This window comes from Vespa crabro, chromosome 6 (genome assembly GCF_910589235.1).
Source record: "Vespa crabro chromosome 6, iyVesCrab1.2, whole genome shotgun sequence".
NCBI classification, from domain to species: Eukaryota; Metazoa; Arthropoda; class Insecta; order Hymenoptera; family Vespidae; genus Vespa; species Vespa crabro.
The window spans coordinates 4,129,251-4,148,538 of NC_060960.1; the positions used below are offsets into that span (position 1 = coordinate 4,129,251).

General features: G+C 36.3%; 1 long non-coding RNA gene across 1 annotated transcript; it reads left to right on the top strand.

Moving 5' to 3' along the window:
* The first annotated feature begins 334 nt into the window (after positions 1 to 334).
* On the top strand, positions 335 to 19,288 carry LOC124424668. Its single transcript, XR_006942349.1, has 3 exons — positions 335 to 446; positions 18,162 to 18,237; positions 18,352 to 19,288. It is a non-coding gene; the product is annotated as an uncharacterized LOC124424668 (long non-coding RNA).

Sequence of the window (19,288 nt, forward strand, 5' to 3'; positions counted from 1 at the left end):
AAATAAATAATATTTGTATCTGTTATTATATGCTGTCATTTCACAAATATGCCATTATCGTGTCAATGTAAAAAACTGAAAAGAATTAGGATTAAAGTTAAATAATATGTTTTCATTATTACTTGCGTTATTTAATTTTTTTTTTCTTTTTTCGTAATTCTTTGTTCGCGAATGTAATAAATATATATAAAGAAAATGAAAATAAAGGAAGAAAAAATACAGTTGAGAACCGCAGTACCACCGTAGAAGATCAGTGCAGTTATGCCGGATCACGATTCGTGTTCGGTCGTACGTATCTCGACCGTAAGTTCTGGCAGGGGCGACATATGCCACCTGAATACCGAAAATCAGGGGAGCAACGCTAGTCAGGTTTCTGGATCGAGTCGAAGTTTCGGGGGATGCAAATTCGGATTAGCCTTGGCCAGTCAGCGAGCAGACTTAAACGAGTAATGGGTGCATGCATTTGTATTAGTCGCGTATGCATGCATAATTAATAAGTCGCTAGTCGAAGTATCGTTGATATAATCGTAGAGAAGGAGTTTTGATGTCATATTATTATTGTTATTAACATTGCAAATGGTCGGGTTGCAATATAATCGGTTACGTACATGGAAGGCATCGAGTGTGAACGCGATACTGCGTACACGTATAACGCATATTTAAAATTATTTTCCTCAATTTTTTTCGAACTAGCAACCTTTTAGATATTATTGCTCGAAAAACTAATAAAAAATGTATTAGAAATATTCCTTTTCAGAAGTGGATTATCAATATTGTTCAGAATCAATAGCAAAGAACAATGTTTAGTTCTCGTTAAATTTCTTTGTTATGTGCATAATATAAATTGTCACGAGTAATATTAAGTCATTCTATTACGATCAAATTATGTAAAAAAACTATATAAAACTAAATGATTCACAAATATAAATTTATTGTAAATATACATTTTATATCTGTTTTTTTATTATGCGTATAACATAGTTACTTATTAATCTACAAAGGAGAACTTATAAAAAACTTATCTCATTAAGATATTCGATCTCATTAAGTTATTCGAGCAGACTTTCAAAAAATTTCTCGAATTCGAGTATATTTCTTAATTTACACAAAAAATCTCAGCCTTATATCGGAGCTGATGAGCAGCCACCGCTCTTCTTAATATCCACAACCGCAAATCTCCGTTATGTAAGAAACGCAAGTTTCGATAGGGTGAAAGAAAGAAAGAGAAAGACAGAGAGATAGAGATAGAGAGAGAGAGAGAGAGAGAGAGAGAGAGAGAGAGAGAGAGAAAAGCAGGAGAAGAAAAAGAAAAAAAAGAAGTGAAAGAGAAATGTTCATTGCCCGTGCGAGATCGATGAAAAGGGAGACGGTTTCCCTTGTAAGAAGAATCGATGTATCGGCATGACACGATCGATTCCGGACAATGAACGGTCGCATCCCGAGATATATTTGGCTATTCGAGGGTTTATAGAAGAGAATGAGAAAGAGAGAGAGAGAAAGAGATGGACAGAGAGAAAACAGAGACGGTAGGAAGGGTGGGTCTTTACCGATCAGGGAAATAAATCTCCATATCTGACGCGTTGCTCAATCGCAAGTTTGGCGTTTTTCTATGAAGAACAGTCGTGGCAGGAGACGAAGGAGAAGAAGAATACTCGTTCTACCTTTCTCTGTTGGGTCGGAGGGTGAGAAAGGAGAGATTGAAGGAAAAAGGGAAGAAGAAAGATGGAGAAGAGTTCGTTTTCATGTTAGAATGAAAGGAGACTCTCTCACTCATTCTCTCTTTCTCTCTCTTTCTTTCTTTTTCTCTCTGCTTGCCTGTGTGCATGAGCTTAGAGAATAGATATCACATCCATGTTGCTTCTTGAAGAAAAAGAACGGCACCGTTCTTTTTTCCTTCAGGCAAGATGAAGATTCCCGAAGAATGACGTAGCTTCTCTTTTTCCTGTCTGGACCGCGTACCGCTTTTTCCTTTGACTTCTGGATCTTGATAGTAACTAGATCGGACGATAATGTTCTCGAGTGAAGTCGTTTTGTTAAAAGTTCGAAATGGTATCTTTTCTCGACGTTCCTTGTTCTTCTCTCGGAATCCAAATTACAAATCTTAATGAGGTATTTAGTTATATAGTAGTAGAAGGATGAAAAAAGGAAGGAAAAGTTTTCAGATGAAAATGTCGACATATGGCTAGAATGAAGACGGAGGAATAAGAACTTTTCATAGAAAAACGAACGGTTGATTTGTGATCTAGGAAATGTGTCGAACGGATCGGTCACGTCTTCGGGATTTCGACGGATTCGTGAAGTTTTCTGGAGAACGTATGTTTGAACTTTGAACCTGGCCGTACGGCGTTTGGGAAAAATCTTTTTGTCGAAATTAATCCATACGAATGGTGCTTGCGTAGCTGTGCTAACTTCCGTAGTCAGGAACTGTAAAAGATCGACAGATGGCAAATTAGATCGTTATCCATTGGTTCGGTCGATTATTGGGACATCGTTCATTACACGAGGCCAATTTTGTTTGCCTCTAATTGCGATTTATTTCGCACCGTACACATTCTCCACCTTGAGATTCGAAGTTCGATAAAGCATCTCGAGTTCTTATATATTTTTTAAATGATACAGTTCTTCACGAAAGCGTAGTTATATCGCGGACACATAAAAAGGAACGGAGAGATCCGATTTTTCCTCGTCGTCGTTGAGACATAATTTTGGCCCGGGACACGATTTCACCGTTGGCAAACTATCCGTTAGAACGTCCTAATGAATCGTCGCGATTATTTTTAATCACATCGTATTTCACGCACGCTCGTTTGAACTTCACCGTGTATTTTCGAGGGAAAGAGAGAGAGAGAGAGAGAGAGAGAGAGAGAGAGGGAGAGAGGGAGAGAGAGAGAGAAAGAGAGAGGAAGAGAAAGAGAGAGGACCTATTTATATTTTCTTTTTTACGCGGAACTTATTCCCGAGATAAGGCAAATTACGATGATTCTATCTTAATTACTTAAAAGAGGGCGCTACTACTTTCATGCAAAAGAATTAAGTGGAAAAAGAAATAAACAAGATAGAATAAAGTACAGTAGATAAAAGGTACAAGTTATTGAGATGAAGACAGAAAAAAGAAAGAAATAGAAAAAAAAAGAAAGAGAAAGAAAAGGAGAGGGAGAGAGAGAGAGAGAAAGAGAGAGAGAAAGAGAGAGGGAGTAAGAAAGAAGAGGAAAGAATCTCTCCATAAATAAGAAAGAAAATAAGAGATATATAACTACTCGGTCAGTTTGATGTGACACTTCAGAAAAGTAAGAAAAAGCAATGAGGTGACAAAAATGATCAGAAAGTTGCAGTACAACGAAAAGGTAATCGATCTGTACGGTCACGTTTGATCGAAAACGTTCGAGCGATTTAAAGAATCGATCGGTCGCGTATACTTGAGTCTCGATCGATATTTCGAGGAGGAGAGATGGCACGCGTCGTCGAAGTCGCGGCATTCGAAGAGCAGCAAGAGGAGGACAACGATATTCTCTTCGGATAAGGAGAGGGAAGGAAAGGAGAATGAGGAGGAAGGTAGGGAGAGACAGGTGCATCGCACCGCCAATTATATTTCGGAAGGGAAAAAACGAGCGGTGCGTAAAAACAGGAAAAAAGTCCGAAGGCGCGCGCGCGCTCTGGCTTGTACGCACGCACGCACGCACGTACGCACGCACGTGCGCGTGAGCGAGAACAGAGACAAAGAGAAAGAGAGAGAGAAAGAGAGAGAGAGAGAGAGAAAGAGAGAGAGAGAGAGAGAGAAAGAGAAAGAGAAAGAGCGCGAATATGCTAGTCACGAGAGAGGAAGGAAGATGCAGGAAGAAGGAAAGGATGAGAACTAGTGGATCCGGGTAGAGATGATTGAAGTTTTCGAAGCGATCGTCGAATCTTCTCTTACTACTTTTGACGAGCATAAATAATCGTAGATCACAAATTGCACTGTTAGACGTCTCTATCATGGATTATACTACGTGCCTGGCAATACCGATTCTCTTTCATTCGATTCATAAGTAGAAACGTGAATGCTCATGAATATCGTTGCTTCGTTTCTAAATTATCGTATGCTTTCTATTTTTCTTAATTTTTCATGATTTTTCTCTCATCTCAATTTTGGCAGGCTATAAATTTCATAATAAATTTTCGATGAAACGAAAATGGAAAATGCAGTAGAGAAGATAAATTCTCGTCAGTTTAATTACATTTGACGCAAAAATATCGATAAAGAGAAATGGCGGAGAGAAAAAGATATTATCTGTATGTTAAATTTATATGTTGCCATATGTATGTATATATTTATGTATGGCTAAAGAGAAAAAGCATGGTAGGCTAATGGTGGGGATAAGGAGTAATCGCGGCACGCGCCTTGTTTCCCTTTCACTCCCCCCCACCCCCTTTCTGTCTAGAGATCGCCATCTTCTTGTCCTCTTCTGCGATACTTCACTTTCCTCTTGCCAATTTATAAGCATCGATTTTTATAACAAATTTATCTTTGATTTATTCTTAAAGTCTCATTAATTCATATCCAATTTACTCTCAAACTTTATTTTCATCTTTGTAAAATAATGACGTTGTAAATAATTGGCGTATACTTACTTACTTTCTCTCGTAATGCACGAGAGTGCATACGGAACAAAATAAATGATAGTTAAAGATCAGAAGAACTATCGAAGGACATTTTAGCGGCACTCCTTCTCTTCCTTTTATTTAGCTGAGTGACATCGAATCGGTTTGGTTGTGTGTGGTATCGAACGTAGATATTAGAGGGAGAAAGAAAGATAAAGATGAGAAGAGAAAAAGAGAGAGACTTCGGTAGCACGTGCACGAGCACGAGCGAGAAGGAGATCCGGCCAGTCAAAAGAAGAGAGAAAAGGACGAGGTTAGTGGCGTGCGAACAGCAGGTGTACGACCTCTTCATGACCAGAGCCGCTCCTCAAAAATCATTCTTCTCTCTCTCTCTCTCTCTCTCTCTCTCTGTCTTTCTCTTTCTCTAGCTCTCTCTTTCTCAATACCTCCCCACTCCTTTTCTCTTTAGCTTTTTTTTCTCTGATACACATACGTGCACGCACACATAGACGCATATTTATTATATACAGAGGACCAGCTTGAATACTCTTTTTTCAATTCTTTTGCTCCTCCTCTTCTTCCACCTCTTTCCACCAATCACTTCCGAATTTCGATGTAATTAAGGGATGCCTCGAGCGAGTTGCCATCGGTGACATACACGTGGAGGATTTAATGCTCAGTCATTATCGTGGTTAAATCGTTGCACATCGAACCGACAAACCAAACGTTGCTTATAGAAAAGCACGAAAGTTGCTCACTCTTGCAATGAGGACGACGAGGACAATGACGACGACGACGAGGACGACGACGACGACGATGAGGACGATGCAAGGACAATCAAGAACGAAAGCTGTCAATTAAAAGCATCTTGTCTTGACTCAGTTTATGTGCTTGGTTTGGATCGTTAATTCAACTTAAATACGAGATTATCTTTTGGAATTCCATTCAGAATAAAAAGTGGCTCTTGATATATCGAATCTGCAAAAACTCTATTGCGAACTTTATGCGTTATGTATACTTCGGAATTATTGAATGAATTACTGAATCATTTATTGTTACGAAATTGAACAAAGAAATTAAAATAATGATAATTATTAATAAGTAATAATAAACTATATGTGAACTAAAAAAGAACAAGAATATTAGGATAGGTAGGAATAGTAGGATGCCTTTCTATGAAATTGTAATCATTTCATACATACTATAGCACATATATATAACATAATTTATAATATAATTATTTTCTATTATAATTCTACAGAAATAAACTAAAAATTGTTACTATATTTGTATTATTTTATTTTCATATCTTTTGTAAATACATATATTTTAACATTCTAATTATGTATATATGTATTGTGATATAGTAATATGAACTTAGAAAAATGTACCTATATATAAGAAATATTTATTTTTGACATTATTTATATACTTTACATATCCTACAATTACATATATGTTACAAATATTGTACATAATAATCTACTATATCTATTTAAACATATCTATCTAAACAATATCTATCTAAATATATTTATTTAAACAATTGTATACCATTTCCAGATATAATATATAAATATATATCTAACATTATTAAAATCAACATATATATATATATATATGTATATAAAAATTGAATTCACACAATACAATTATACAATGTTTGAATAGTATCGGCATTATTAAGATCAAACTTACCGAATAAGTTAATATATCGTCTACATTCATTCGATTAGATTATCATATCAAAGAAAGAAAGCAAAAAAAAAGAAAAAGAAAAGATCGTTTTATCGGCGTAGCTTTATCCAAGATGCGCGTAGAGCGAACGAAGTCGATCGCAGAGTCGATCGAACGAGCGGAGCAACGAGGTGGGTTTTGGTGTGCGCACGCACTCGTATCGCGCTCGGTCGAGCGTTGCCTTCGGGCCGGCACCTTGCCTTCGCGACAGACAGGTGCATCGCGATAGTTTCATCCTTTTCTGGCTCCTTCCGTGCGCCTTCCTTCCGTCCTTCTCAACTCGTCCGATAACGAGAACGGCGCACGACGGCTACGAAACGCGTTGGAACGCATGGCCGAGAGACTCTGTGTGTGTCTTTCTTTTTATATGTATGCGTTTCTTTTTGAGTGAAAAAGAGATAGACAGATAGATAGTGAGAGAGAGTGAGAGAGAGAGAGAGAGAGTGAGTGAGTGAGTGAGTGAGTGAGTGAGTGAGTGAGTGAGTGAGTGAGTGAGTGAGTGAGAAAGAGAAAGAGAGAGAGTTCGAGGCACGTGGCAACGAAATAATCGCTTGGAATATTCGGACTCCCTGCCGTTTCTGCACGATGGACCACGACGTTCGACGTTTGCGGCTGATACTTCTCTTATCCTACAAAGGATATAATACTTTTTCTTTCTTTTTCCTGTTCTTTCATCTCTATAGATAATCGAATATACCGTTAATTGATTTGGGATTCTAATAACAATCCGATAATGATCCATTATTATTATTTCGATATATGATCTTTAAAAATTTACAAATTTCGTTTACGATAAAATTACAATTGATTTATATAGTGATATAGATTGAATCGTTAATACATCACATAATTAGCTGTAATTGGATAATCTTTTATTTCATTTTTTGTAAACGTTTAGTGATCATTTGTGTCGGCAAGATTTCTATTTTAGTTTCTAACGATCGATGATTTTTGCCCCTAAATGATAGCTATGCCGGATTACAGGAAGGCGAAATCTACTGCTCTTGTTTAGGCGCCAATACTTACGATATTTAAACTCGTTTACCGGTCGAGCAATTGTATTTCAACTAATTTAGAATGTTTCAGACTTTTCTTAAGAATTTAACGAAATAATTTAGCCGAAGAATAATTGGATATAGCTACAGTTGGCCCATTAATTAATATAGCCGGTGAGATAATTAAGAGAACGGAGCGAGTATAATCGGGATCTTTCATAATTTCATTCTAATTTTAGTGCTTTTATTATACGGCCAGAAGTGGAAAGCTTTATTCATATATGAATAATCAAGTAGAAGGTACTGCTACGATGGAGCGAAACGAAACTATAGTTTACGACTAATTTAATTAGTGAAATTAATTTAAATCTCAGTTATTATTTCTTCAGGCTATTGCGTGTTGATCCATACAAGTCAGTATATAGAAATTGAGAATGTTCTTCTGAAATATCGCACCAATACCATATTATTTTGCACGAGTATACGCAAATCGCGTGCTGACCTGCATTCGTTATCGTTGACTTATTCTTTTTTTTTCTCTTGGCCTTTTCTTTTAATGAAGATCTCTCTTTGAATATCTATTAAAAAAATATTTCCAAGCGGTTAATGATTTCTTCCGATCGTTAGATCCGCCAATTGACATTGTATATAAATTTTATGAAACATTACGTATATTACTGTCGTCATTTTATCGCTCATAAACGCTCAATTACTTTGGATCGCTTATAATCCTGTAATTCCATCTTTCGAACCGTAACCGTTGTTAAAGTTCGAGAAACGAAGTCTTTATATGTCGCGTAAGAATGTTTAAAGAAGAGCATTTTCATTGTCATCTCGGTTTATCGTCGATCGTATATCACGCGAGTGTGCAGGATGTCTTCTCGAATATCTCTCGACAACTACCCGACGAAGTTTCTTTTTTTTGTCTGAAGCCGTCCGACAGCAGTAAGAACAACCGTCGTAAAGAAGCCGAATTTTATGGCTTCGTAATTTTACAAAAATCTTACCAACGACGTTACGAAGGAGCAACATTCGTTACCGTTTGCTCAAGTATTTTTACGATACGGCTTCTTCCTCTTTCTATTACCCTTCCATCTTCTTTCTCTCTTAGGAGAAGGAAACTTTCATTGTTTGGAATTTCGGTCCCCGAAACATCGAAGACTTTTCTGTTGTTTCGAGAAGGAATTTCGATTGTTATCTTCTTCGTTTTATTATCGTTTTTCTTTTTTTCTTTTTTTTTTCACGAAAAGAATTAACGAATCGTGCACGTAAAATTCTTCGCTAACAATTTTTGTCGATTACAGTTTCATTGAGAGAAGATTCCATTGGAGGAAAAGAAGGATGGAATCTGGATAGCTTGCTGCGTTGGAAGACGAATTCGTTGTCAAATTGTCTAACAGCGGGATATTATTATCAAGATGGTGTTACCAACGTAGAGTTGTGCTCTCATCTTTCCTCTGCGCACGTACAGAGAAAGAAGAACGAGTTCGACGTATCATCGAATACGATCTTTCTCTTTCTCACTTTATTTCCCGTCTTTCAAACCCACTTGTCTAGCGTCACTTTGACTTTACTAACGAGTCTATTTTTTTATTCTCTTTTCATGATTTAAGATAGATAGTAATTACGCTGAATGATCTTGGCGTGTGTCATTGTCAAACTCAAGCTTTTACTCAAAGTGTCTCGAAGTTGTAAAAGACGACAACGATATAGTTCTTCTGTCAAATAGAAAAATATACAGCTCAATAGTATTATTTGATTATAATAATTGTAAAATTAAAATACATTGTTTACCAGTTACGCTATTTTAACTTTTTTTATTTTTTTTTTTTTTTATTTTTTATAATGATGAATATATCTAATGGAAAATTAAGGTACAATGGTATAATTAAAATTAGTTTGAATATTTATTGATAATAATCATATTGATAATAATATACGTAAATAAACATTAATTAATTATAGTAATAGTGAATTATATAAATGTGAAGAAGGTGAAGAAACTCGTAGATGGTTTGGCTTTTCGGCTGATGTAAGAAAGAAAGAGAGAAAACTTAAATTGGTGAAGGAACGAAACCGTGTATTTAACAAATAGGGTACACAAAGGAACGGTACGGACTCCCATTATTTTCTATCCAAATGGATCTTTTGAGAGACCTGCGTCCCACGTTCACTGTTCTCTCACCCTCCACCATAGTAATTCTCCCTTTCTTCATTGGCCGCCGAGCTAGCCCCATTATTCGCGCTTACAGATAAAATCTGCTTTCTGCAGTTACGCGTATCTCTCGCCTTGCTTCCCTACTTCTTATTTCGATCATTTTTCTTGGCTCCCTTTTTCGAACGAGCACGAGACTTCGTAGGATCTTTTTGTCTAGTGGAGAAGGGCTTACTTATGTTCCTTTTGTGATAAAGTAAAATCGTTCTTCGTACGTATGATATATAAGAAGTAATACTGCGATGAATTTATTGTTGAAATAATAATTTATTATTAACTTGTACGGCTGTAATTAAAAGAGACATTATTTTATATATATATATACATATATATATATATATATATATATATATATATATATATATATAAATTTTTGGTATATTTGAACATATTATATAAGTATCATAATCTATGATTAAATTATTGACCGTAGAGAACATAGGATGAGCTTTAAATAAATTTTGTTACATATAGATTTATTCAATATTATTATTATATGATTTACTATAATATTCACTAATTATATATTTCCTTTGTTATATAATTTCAATAATCGAACTCTCAGTCTCTCACAAAATAAACCTTGTTTTTACATAACATTGTGTAACTAAATGATTGATCTGTTATATGCCAAGGATGAATTATCATTATTACCAATTAAGGAAAAGTAAAAAAGGAATGATGCTTGTGATTCAATATATAACAACAATTGTAAATGATATAAATAAATGCAAATGATTAACTGTGAATATATATATATATATATATATATATAAAATATTATTATATACATATATATATATATATATTATTATATTATATATATAAATTATATATATATATATATATATATATATATATATATATATATATATAAAATATAGACATCGAAAAAACATGTGTTTGGTTTGTAATATATCTAATAACTGTATTCAACCCACATGCAATTAATAAATGATAAACGACATTTAGCACGTTGGTAAACGATCTACAATCAATTTGACACCAGCAACATCGAGCATCGTGGGACATGATCTAGAGGACATATTGGTTGGAGGGCGTCATTAGTTGGTAAAGAACAAGATGAATAACGAAAAAAGAAATGAAAATAAATGAAGAAGACGAAGAAGAGAAAAAAGAGATACAGAGCTAGCGTTAACGCCCTCGATTATTTCTAAGATCGTATCGTACGTTAACACGTCGTTCGATCGAGGCGCGTCATTACTCACGCGGCCACGTAGGATCGAAGATCTTCCTCGGAGCCGATAGACATCGATCGCTACTCGGGCTCTCGATTTCTCGTTCGATCGATGCTGCGAGTGCTTTGATACTCGAAGCTGCCGAGTAGTCGTCGTCGTCGTCCTCGTCGTCGATCGCCTTTCTACCTCGTTCGCTCGCCACGGGTGCCGAAAAAAAACGTCCTCATCTCGACCACGAACGCAAACCCGAACAGGGATGGCGGATGCTGAAAGAAGAAGAAGACGAAGCAGGGAAGCTGAAGAAGGTTGAGACCGTAGAAAGAGAAAGAAAGAGATAAGAGTTTGCTCGAGATGAGACGAGAATGACCGGGGGCAGCGCACGCGAGTCCATAATGATACACCGCAGGCTGAGAGAGAAAAAGAAAGAAAGAAAGAGAGAGAGAGAGAGAGAGAGAAGGGTGGGGGGAGGAGAAGGAGTAAAACCCAAACGGGCCTCGTGCTTGCCCCTCTACGAAACCCTAAGTGCAATGGAAAAAGAGAGTGGACATTCTCGCGCGAGTCTGCGAGCCGGAATTTCGCACGAAATTGCATTCGCGTTTCTCTTGCTTACTCTTTCTCCTTCTTCTTCTTCTTTCTTTCTTTCTTCTTTTCTTTCTTTCTTTCTTTCTTCTCCTTTTGCTCTTCGCTTTTTCGCTCGCTTGCTTGTCTGCTCTCTATGCGATGTCAGCGCTACCGACGTCGTTTTCTTAACGATTTTTTAACGATTCACGTTATCGCCTAATGCTTTGCTATATCGAAAGCGAATTACTTCATGGTCGAGGAATGCAAACGTTACGATACCATTCCCGTATGTCACTTTATTTGTATAGCACGTGGTTCGATTATATATTTCTTTTTTGTTTTTTTTTGGCTTTTTCAAGCGTAAGAATTTTATGATATATTTTCTGTATTTTTTTTTCGTATCACCATTGCTCTATAGAAAAATCATAACTGGTATTATACTCCAATGCCTTTTTAGACGAATCATTATTATTTTCTTATAATTATCTAATCTCGTGTGTTTATTGACAATTTAAAAGCTATTATTAATGATATGATCAAGTGTCTCATCTTATATTAAATATACGTCATGAGAAATTAGTGTAATAAAGTATATTTTTATTACGAGTTATTACTTAATCGTTTCAAAGATGTCCTCAATTATTGATAATATACATGGATATACATATAACTTTTTTATACTTTCTGTATATTATTTTCATGGAGATAAAATGGACACATAAATTAAGTAATTAATTAAAATTTATTGAAAATTATTACGAACTTAATAAACAAATTGATAATTAAAATCCACATTTACACGTTTATTAATTTCGCGGTATGACACGGAATTAAATGGAATTAAAAAAAAATTTTAACGATTACCGATCTTCGTGTTTTAGTTAATATTTCTCTAGTTCTCTCTTCTCAACGAAAATACTTCTTTCCTCCCTCAGACACTTACGATCTATTTTGATTTTTTACCTTTTCTATTGGATAGACTAATCTATTCCGTTTTTCGTAACAGTTTCTCAAGACCCTCTTTCTCAATTGATGGTGAGGTAAGAAACAAAAAAAAAAAACAAGGGAAACAAAAATAGGAAGCCTCTCTCAAGTGCGTCGTTCATTCGAGAAAGAACGGACAGAGACGAAGAAGCACTTCTTCCTACGGTGGGAACCCGAAGAAGTTACTGCTGCCGTTGCTGCCGCCTCTGGCAGAGAGCGGCAGAAGAAGAAGAAAAAGAAAACTCGCTTCTGCGTTCGTATAAGAGAGTGAGCGACAGAGAGGTTGAGAGAGGAGAAGAGAGAAAGAGAGAGAGAGAGAGAGAGAGAGAGAGAGAGAGCGAAAGAGAGAGAAGAGGGTTGCAGAGTGATGAGGAGGGGGGTGGGGAGAAAGATGACCAGAGGGAGAAGAGAGGGTGATTCTTCTCGTGGTGAGGGTGGAGGTGGAACGAGATAGTCCTCTGCATTCCATGCCGGCGGCATAGAAGAAGAAGAAGAAGAGAAAGACGGAGTGAAAGAGCGAAAGAGTGGAAGAGATGGAAGGTCGAGCGTGGCGGTCGCGTGGCCAGTGAACGCTTGCGCGTGCGCGGACATCGGCTCGATACCATCAACTGTAGATCTTCGTGAGATCGAGAAGCGTAAGTATTGAGCTCTTTACCTTCATATATTTCGTTTCTATTAATCATGATTTGTGATATGCTATGTAACCGAGTGATCGTACATGAAATGCAAATAGCTACATTTTATCTCGAACATTGGATCCTCTTTAAAGAAAGAATTATATTTACTGTCATCGTTTAATAAACATGTTTTTGAATTAAGAGAAATTGGTCAATTTGTAGCTTGATCTTTGATAATATATAATACAAAGGACTCTTTACATTTTTGAGGCGATTGGTATCAGTATTTTTAGAAGGTATATCATTTTTTTTAATAAGTACAATCAACGTTCAGATTTTTGAATATGATTATTAGTTTTCTTCTTATTTATTTTACACTTTTTTTTTGTTAGTCTTATAAATATAATTCAAATTATTGTATAAGCATTCAACTATTACGTATATTAGATATTGAGAGATCTGTTTATGTAAATGAAAGTTAGATAAATGAAGTTCGGGACTTTGTAAATGGTTTTTTTTTAAATCATTGGCCACGCGACCCACTCCCAAATACATATGAGTAAAGAGCGGCAGCTTTCTAACGTAAAAAGTGATATAGTCGAGAAGGGGATAGTCGCTCGAAGAAAGTTGCTCGATAATTGCTACTCATTCAGTATGCATAAAAGAATGAAATAAAGAGGCGAAGTAGAGAAGCGATGTATATGGTACGAAACGATGGTACAAGTACCATCTCCGCAAGAGCGAAATGAGTTCTGTGTTCTCTTATATTCGGAGCTCTCCCTTCCCGCAAACATGGGACACGGCAAGAACTCGAATCGAGGCAAGTGCGCCGGAACTGATCGACGCACGAACAAACTTTCGTTCTGCCCTGTAACAGTTGGCGTGTACTCATTGATAAATTGTTACCGAGGAGGACAGCACTTGGCACGTGCAAAAGATCGTCAAAAAAAAGAAAAAGATACGTTCCAGGAAAAAGAGAGGGGAGAAGAAAGTGAAAGATGTACGAATAAGTTCAAAGAATAATCTAAAGGAAGTGGGAACGAAGAAAAACAAGTTCTAGTTAAAGAAGTTAATGGTAGGGATAATAGGATTTACGAAAAAGTGGTAGAAATCATAAGACAAAATGAAATTTTATAGAAAGAAGAGGAAAAAATAGAAGAGGTATTGGCGAGAAGAGAAAAAGAAAATAATACTCGACAAAAGATGAAAGTTCACGAAAGAAGAAATAAAATTAGGAGGGAAGAAGAGAAGTCATCTTTCATAGAAGACGTAGTAAAATAACTATCATCCGCAAAAAAAGAAAGAAAGTTGCCAAAGTGGCGAAGCAGAAAGGATAAGAGAAAGAAAGGTGTATCTTGAAAGGTGGAGGATAAAGGAGAAAGAAAGAAGAAAAGAAGAAGATAAGATGGCACGCGCATCGCCTGGTGCCGTTCTTCTCGTATGATCGCAAAAACACAAGGAGCAAACCTTACCGTACTTGGCAAGTCGATGCCGAAACGAGTACGCTCGATGATACTTACGACGATTACAACGGTACCAAGAGTACTACGACTCCCTCCCTGCTTTGCTCTTCCTCCCGATAAAATGCCGTATTCCCAAAACGATCAAGAGATGAACGCCGAGAGAGGTGAAAACGAAGAAGAACCGGTGTACACCATGTTCGGTAACTGTCGCATTTACTCGTGAACTGTTTTTGACCATGCCGAATAAGCCGATGAAACTTCCCTTTGTACGAATTATGTTTTTCTTCATCTTTATCTCTTTTCCTTATTATTAATTCTCAGTGTGTACGTACTTGTATTTACAGGTAGATTTTATTTTTTAAATTTTTCCTATACAATTTCATTTTAACTTGAGCTATCTTAATTCTTTTTAAGTAATACCAATTATATTAACTCTGGTTTAAATTTTTTATTATTAATTTTTCGTTATAATTATAATTAATTAATAAGTTTATAATTATTATTTTATTAGTATTTTTCCTCTTTTTTATATTTTATTTTCTAGATTCATTTACATATTATTAATATTTTCATATACGTAGGACATGATCTCTACGTACAATATATATTTCTCTCTTTCTCTCTCTCTCTCTCTCTTTCTCTCTCTCTCTCTCTCTCTCTCTTTCTCTCTCTTTCTCTTTCTCTCTCTCTCTCTCTCTCTCTCTCTCTCTTTCTCTTTCTCTCTCTCTTTCTAATATCTTTAAGACATTTTAAAAGGAGTCGGATTTTTAAATCATATATTTGAAGAATTTTATTACAGAATTGATATCGTGTTCGTTAAAGTTCATTCCGAACTTATCAGGCACAAAGATATGTCTACCTCTTTTAATAAAGAAACTCTCGTTGAACGAAGTTGTATATTTCACGTGTTTCGCAGGCAGGAGATACGCTTAATGCGTTAACAGCAAAGCGTTTTATAGGAGTGCAATAACTGTCATGTTTTATGTCGGTCTTCATGAAATACGTTCTTCGATAATAATACATCGTTCATAACACAACAAAGGCATATTTCACAGTGCTCGAAGACGAGACGACGACGAATTTATTATCTTATATGTGCGACGGCACGCGCGAACATTCGGTAGCAATATATATGTTCCAAACACACACACACACACATATATATATATATATATATACATATACAAGTACTTATATGCACATAAATAGATAAAAACAAATATATATATATATATATATATATATATATATATATATATACACAAATATATATACATTAAAAAGCGCGAAGTTTATTTAAAAATAGGAACACCTGGATAGTCAAAAAAGGACTTCGAAAAGTTTGAGTTGGGAATAACGGTTGGAGCTGGCTCCAACGATTTCATTTATAAATCATCGTATGTAAATGGATCCCTTTTGTACCCAGGGCGGTCCGAATCACGAGCACGCCTTCCTTAGGTTCTCTCAAGGACGAAAAGTAGCGAAGACGAAGAGAAATCGGAGTGGCGAATAGATTGAAAGGAGAACGAAGAAGTCGAAGAATAAGCAAAGAAAAAGGACAAGAACGACGAAGAAAGAAAAAGGTTTTAATTTCGACTCCCTTTGAAGGGACTCTGGTTTCAGTCGTGTACGACGAGCTACGCTGCTAATACGACTCTTGAGAGGGCTATTGTTTATTCTGCCACGCACGCGCGCATCGACGTGTGTACTAACGCGAGGAGATAAAGAGGATGAGGAAGAAGAAGGAGAAGGAGGAGGAGGAGGAGGAGGAGGAGGAGGAGGCAAAGAAGAAGAAGAAGCAGCAAGAGGCGTTTATTCTCGTCAGGCTCGAACGGATCGGGAACGAGCGTACACCGTTTGTAGGTCCGTGTGCCACGGGGCCAGTGGGGCCCCATTCTCTCATGCGCTCGCGCGAGCCCCTTGTATTAAGGGAGAGGGAAACTGCGAGGTATGTAAGCATCGTAAGCCTCTGTCGAGGAAAATGCGCGCACATCAACGGTCTCGATTTTATGTCTTTCCTTTTTATCTCCTTTTTGAGTGACATCTTTTTTAATTTCGATCGACGTATCGAAAACATTTTTGATTAATTTCTTTTACATAATTACGATTATCGCTCTAAATTTATGTTAAACGTTGGCTCGAGTGTTAATTATTTTTATACTATATTAGATAAAAATTCAAATAGTTATGACTAAATTTTTATTGAATTATTTATTACTGTAATTATACTACAGTATAATACTATAGAATCGTAGAAATATATTATATTATAATTTCTTTTGTGTATATTTAGCAATATTTGATTAATGTATGATTAATAATTTATTATATTATAACATTATTCTACCGAAATAATATTTATTGAAAGTTGTTCTAATTGATATTAAAAATTCAATTGGTCATTGCATGAATGTCGCGTCAACGTACAAATGTTAATATAATTCTGTAAACATTAATTCTTTCACGTATGAAAATACGTAATTACGGGCAAGAAGGCCGGCACGTTTCCTGCAAAACGACAAAAAAATTGCCTTGGTCTGAACTAGCGGCGGACCACCTTCTGCATCCTCCGACTTTTTCTTGCTCTCTGTTTCTGCCTTTCTCTCTTTCTTTTTCTTTCATCTCGTTCCCTCTCTTAATAATAATTGCACTGCCGAAACCTGTCCGGTTTATATTCCGGCACTACGTCAGGATGAACGTTCGAGAGCGGTATGCTCTTTCCGACGAGTCGTTGCCGCTTGTTACCGTTGCTTCTTGTCCATTGCTGTTCGTTGCGCCTCATTGCTGTCCGTTTGCGCATCGATAATTAACGCATTCTCTTCCTTCGTTCTTAAAGGAGCTCCCGTTCGAGCGAAAGTCGAGCGGGTACTTTTAGACGAAAGTGCTCATACGAAAATACGAACGTAGGTACGAGTATAACGAATACTTTTTTATATTTTTATAACTCTATATTTCTTCTTTTATATTTCTATACCAATACTCTCTCAAAATGAATGAATGAAATGTTCTGAAGAAATGGGATTACTTACAACGTGGATTCACATCTCGGTTTGATCCGACTTCCGACTTCAAAATGGTAGTATTTTTAAAAAATTATGAAATTCAAGACAAGATTGAGGAATCAATCATAATTCGTCGTATGTTAAAAATTATTTGAATTTGGATAAACGTTAACAAAATAATATATCTTTTTTCCTTTTTTATCATTATAAGATATTAATTTTATTTATCGCCATCTCATAAACGATATTTTAAATTAGCTTTTCAAATGGATAAGGATGGTGGTCCATCGAAAATATGACTTTCAGCAGAGTCAGCAAGATCTATAGTAATCATATGTATTAAAAGGGACGTTGGCCGATCGGTGACAACTGTATCGGGTTAGACAATCTGCGATAAGAATAACTAATTGTTGGTAGGTTCAGATTTAATTGCACCTTCAAAAATGGACATCGTATCGTTATATAACGATCATGACTTTCGCGATCGATCCTATCGGCGATCAAGGATATTTCATCGAAGGTCTGCCCTTTGCAAAATAATACCTCAACGATATTTTAACACTTTGATTTTAAATTTCTTTCCATTATTATAATACTTGAATGAAATGAAAATTGAGTATATGAGAATAAGAAATATAATGTACCTAAAGAATATTTTCATTTATATATAAATTGATTATATTTAAGTTAATAATAAATATTTTATAATAGCAATAATGAACCCAAAATAAAACAGTAAATAATAGTTTGTTAACGTACGTTTACATCATAAAATATTTCTAACAATATAATCGGCTTTTCATCTTACAGAATCCATAAAAAAAGGAACCAACGATCATTATGATCGTACCTTGACCACAGAGATACGGGTCAAAGAATAAGATAGGTATCTCTTTTGACCTCTCTCTCTCTCTCTCTCTCTCTCTCTCTCTATCTATCTATCTATCTATCTATCTATCTCTTTTTCTTTTTCACACACACAAACACAACATCAATATAGAGACATGGAAGAATCGTTTTGCGGTCTGTTGTAAGGCCAAAGATGGGGCGTGATTTTGACGAAAAGTAGCCCGAGGGCCAAATTCTTGTGAAAGAATAAACTCAGGAGGATGGTACACGAGGATGTATCCGAAGAAAATCGAACTTCCATTCAATGAAAGAGGACAACGGATCAGTAATTCCGCGGATTCGAGTCGTTGATCGTCATCAACGTTTTCGGTCTTCTTCATTGGCTAAAATTTCCGTAAAGTGCGTGCTAGGTCGTTCCACCTTCCGGCACCATCAATGTCTCTCGTTCTCCGTGACGGGGGGTGTGAGCGAGAGGGTCGACAAAGAGTCTCTGTCGAAAGAAGAGAACGAAGCAACTGAATGGTGCCAGTCAATGCCGAGGCGTGAGACCCCAGGGTACCCTGGATTGTCCTTCAGAGAAAACCTTACGATGAATGGCTGAAGAATGGGACCCAAACGAGCCAAAGTTAGTCTCAGAGAGGAGCGCGACGATGAAGAGGAGGAAAGGAAAACTGAAGGAGGAAGAGTACCACTGAGGCACTTCTCATTCTTGAAAATCGCACGGTACGAACTCTCTTTCTTTCTTTTTTCTTTTCTCTTCTTCTTTCTTTTTTTCTTTTTCCTTACTTTGTATAGCCTCCTTGAATCGGATACCGCAATAATATTTTTCTAGGAGCCTACGAAAACTCGATACTATCCATTGGATTTTGTCGATCTCGTTTTTCTCGTTACCCTGTCTTAAGGATAACATCCTTGAGACTTTCGAAGCATATTGACGCGTACCAAATAACTCTGAAAGAACTTTGACAAACTAAGGAGCTTCATTTTCTTTTTTTTCTCTTATATATTCTTTTCTTCTTTCATGTATGACGTAATGCGTCGCCTTTGTCGCGCGTTTCGTTCTTCGAGCTTCTTGTCGTAGATCTCGT